Here is a 4526-nt window from a genome sequence, read left to right on the forward strand (position 1 = left end):
CATGTTATGGGGGCGAACAGAAGTGATGGTGACAGCCATGGTCCCTGAAGCCCTTGCAATGCTGAGCCTGACAGAAGTGGGAGAGCGGGCGGGATGGAAGGATGAAGGAGGTGGAAGACCTCCATGTCCAATATTACAAAGGCACCACTGGGCTGGGGCTGCTTTTCCCATGCCATCCGTAAGATGCTGCCAAGTTTGTGAGTCACTGGAGAGATGCCCGCATAGTGTTGTGAAATCAAATGTGACAGTAAAATCTGTTTCTGAGGACAGTACAAGTGGCAGCATGGGACAGTGAATCAGAGAAGAAAAACATCTTCCTCAGCTTTGATTCCAGTGCAGGATGGGGCATTTTTCTTGCAACAGCATGAAGAAGGCAGGAAGGTAATTCTTGACGTCTGTGATGTGATGAGGTCCCCAGCTGTCCCACCAACTCTTCTGCTTGCCTACAATACATAAAAATGTGTTGCTGAATTCAAATATAAGGCAAATGTAGAGCTTGTCAAAATAGGTAACTTGTCTGCTGCATGTACAAGGCATTTTTTGATACCTGCCAGATAGGAGCAGCATGCTGAGTGGCTTTGAAAGTATTGATCCATTTCTGATCAAGAGCTCCAGGTAACATCCTCCTTGCCTTGGGGTTCCCAGGGCAAGGACACCATCAGCTGCAGGGCTCTGTTTGGCACTTGTGCAGGTTAACACTATTGTGTATTGCTGAAAGGAAGATGCTGCACCTAGTCATTGAATGCTCAGACCTGATCTCAGTGAGCCTTTACTTGCGAGTCTTCCCAGTGCGAGGCAGGCAGTGATTTTGAAGGGGAGTCAGAGGAGAGCAGTATCAGCTTTGCAGAGAAAAGCAAAATCTCTGCGGTGCACAGTAAAGCAACAGTGACTGTCTGCTCAAACCCCAGTGCTTCTCAAAGTGTCTGCTGTGAGCAACTGGGGGTGGCTTTATGCTCTGCTTCTTTCACATTGGCCCTGCCAGCTCCGCGTAGAGAAATTCCTGGGATCTGCTGGGAGCAGAGCAGCACTGAGGAGTTCGATGGGTGATCGGCATGTTGGCGTAGGGTCGGTGTGACTCAGTGACATGCCAGATCCTCTCTGGCATTTGCAGAGCCTGCTGCAGTCTCCCACACTTGCTGTAGATGCTGTTTGGTGTCTTTGTTTTAGTCTCCTTGAACGTTGTGGTCGCTGTGGTTATTTTTGGCTGCTGTCTCATTATTTCACGTCTCTAGTCTAGCATTGTATTGGTCAATATTCAAACCACTTCCAGATTGTTTAGCTTGTTCTGACGTTGAGAATTTCCTCTCTCACTAGATGCAGACATTTCTGAGACAGTTCATCCCCCAAAATACAGACATCCCCAAAAGTCTCTTGGCATTTTGCCTTTGTGTTCAGTGGGGCCAGGGTGCCCCTTTCCGCATCCTGTGTAAGCAAACACATCGTCTGCCTCTCTTCAGCTGCCCCAGGAGGTTGTTAGGTGCCTGCAGGTGGCGTGCGGGGTTGATGACACGTAGTGGTCTCTGGCTCTTACTTAGTCTGAATATCTTGTTTTATACTCTTTTTTTCTGGAGTTTTTTTCTCCTGTTCCCACGACTATGTGTCATTGTGTGTAGTCAAGAACCAGGTGCTGGAAGGAGCTGATAAAAGGCAAAATCAAATTAAGAAAAACTTTCCATCCTTCTCTCTTTGACTGAAGGCTCTGGCCACAGTATCCTCACCTGCTGCAATTTGTGACACCCATGTCCTTTTTCTATATAAATGGCAGAGAAATTTTGCTTTACAAATGAAGAATGACATGCTGGACTCCTCCCAGCCCATTCCACCCTGGGGCAGGGAAGTAAAATCCCGCTGATGCTCTCACCATGTTGAGCTGTGATACAAGTATGAACCGTCAGCAGCATTACCGCATTTGAGCATGACATGTTCACACTCCCTTGCATATGTATGCAACACCAGAAACCCTTTAATTAAAACTATAGATGTATATGCATATGGCGCAGAATCCAACAAACACACCTAACCTATACTTCAGGTGGAAGAGTATGCATCAGAACCAGAGCATAGTCTAGGTCAACTCCCCCCTGACCTGCTTGGCCATCTGGGATTGCTAAGAGGAACCCCCTTGCTACCCCAGGTTTTGCTGACGTACGTCTCCAGAGCTGTCCTTATGCCTGAAGTGACTGTCAGCTTCCTAATGCAATTTGAATACATAGTCTGGAGACCTTCCTTGCCTAAGGCTCCCTTTCCCCAGGTGTGTGCAAACACTCCCAGCATTGTGCTCAGTGCAAAAATACAGTTCCCACGGGTATTCTGAGTAATAATTTAGCAGAAAACAGGACAGGGAGAATCTAAGCTCACCCCAGCATTTGGGGAGGTGGAGGGAGTAGTACCAGGTGTACGCCCCATCCACAAGAACATGGACAATAGCCTGACTCTGCTCCTCCCCTGAAACTAGACCACCTGTCAGCTGAGGAATGCAAAACTCTTAGCCTGTGTAGATTTGATAGTGCGGAGGACCCCAAGGGCTCCAGCTACAATGGGGCAAATTGCTATTCTTATCTCTGATTATAACTGTGTTTGAATCTATTGATTTTCTATTGCCTGTGGTGAGTGCTGCTCTCCAGGGTCTACTGGAAACCCCTACAGCTTCAAGAGCAAAAGAAGAAATGAATAAAAAGTGGCTGTAGGCCAAGGCATTAATAATTCTCATTCATCTTTAGGATTGGGTAAGGCTGAAGCTTAACATATATGATGTGACGTTACCCTTTTGATGATGGGTACTGTGGAAGACCAGCAGTGCTGTCACTGGGGGCCTGGGCTCCCCCAACCACAGTGAGGGATGTTGCATTATCAGTATAAAAGCACAAGCAAAAAGATAAAAATCCAAAGATTAAGTGCAAAATGTGCTCGTGAGGGATAGCAGAGTCCTATAGCACTTGACAGACATGCATGGCAGCTGGCAGCATTTTTATCTTGGCATAGCAGAGAGCACAGTAGGAGTAGGTGCCAACACTTATTCCCATGTGGGTGTGTTGGGGACATCCTGAAACCCAGAGCAGTGGGTGCCTGTGGGACTCTTACCAACAACCAAATTAGAGCAAGGACATGTAGGGTAAGATGCTTCTGTGCATCTGGAGATGTGCTTAGGATCAGCGTCACAGTCCTAAGGACTTCTGGCAGAGACTATCTGTGGTAGGTCTCAAGTAGTAGTCATTTAATTGCTGTTCCTGAAATAAAAGATGGTTATCTCCCAATTCATAAAGTGTTTCAGCTAGCACAAATGTTTCTAGCTAGAGGTTTTTTGCCTCCATGCACAGCTGTGAACTGACTGTGTGTGTTTTGTGCAGACAAGATAGTATAGTCCCAGTGGAAGGTCATATCCAATGCTGCTGCTAAAGAAATGTTTTCATAAAACTGTAGATAACAATGAGCAAAACTGAGTGTGCAGAAAAAATTAGATTTAAAACATGAAGGGTAGTTGAGAGTTATGAAAGTACTCTAGTAAATGTCCCGAATACTGAATTCTCACAGATGTTTAACAGGATGCCATGGCCAAAACCACGCAGTCAGAAGAGCACTGAAAGCCAATCTGTACTAAACAGGGAGAATGCAATTGATAACGATAAATATAAATAAAGTTAGGAGATACACGCGTTTGTTGAGGAAGACCAGAAAACCCAATGACAAATCCATGGAGAAAAGTAAAATCAGAATGAGTCATTCAAATAGTGAATCCTGGTAAATTCACTGCAGTGTTTGTTAGTAAGTTACTACTTTGAATCGGTTAAATTGTATGCCACGTTTCTCTTGTGAAATTGGGTTTTGGCTTAATGTGCTATAATAAAGAATCTTTTAGATCAGACAAAATCTTTTCTCCCTGTAGGTGTCTACCAGCCACACATTTTGCCTTGATATTTGCTTTGAGTAACAGATAGTTTGAGATTCCCCAGACTTCCTATGTGTCTCATCGGAAGGGCATTTTTTCAAGAACTCCAATCCAAATGGATGTTATTGTGGCTTGGCTTAATGCAGGATTGCCCTTGTTCAGGTGAAATCAGTGATTTCTTAGAGTTTTTAAGGGTAAAAAAGCACTCATGACTACTTTTCTGAGCTTTCCCAAAACTTTCCTCAACTTTTCCCAAACTTTCAGCTTGTTTTTGATGCATGGCCCCTGGAGAGAAAGGGGCGTCATTCCCAGGGGAGATGACTGCCATCCAGATATCTGTGCCTGAGCCCATGTCTAGGTTCCCTTCATCGTCAGTGGGCAGAGTACAATCCCTTAAAGGGTGATTCCTCTCCTCCTATGGAAAGTCCTGTCTCCCTGGGAAGGTCAGATGAAGACACTTGAGCATCTTTTTCTCTTTGAATCTCGAAGACTCAAGAGCAATTTGTAGGTGTCTCTCTTGCTCTGTGTCACTACTTAAGCAAGGTGAGATGCGTCAGACTTGGGTGTGTAAATACACATTCCAGTACTGCATACAAAATAATGTCATTTCTACTGTCATACTTCTACTCAGTATTTCCTG

Source organism: Pygoscelis adeliae, unplaced genomic scaffold (assembly GCF_000699105.1).
Source record: "Pygoscelis adeliae isolate BGI_AS28 unplaced genomic scaffold, ASM69910v1 Scaffold971, whole genome shotgun sequence".
Taxonomy (NCBI): domain Eukaryota; kingdom Metazoa; phylum Chordata; class Aves; order Sphenisciformes; family Spheniscidae; genus Pygoscelis; species Pygoscelis adeliae.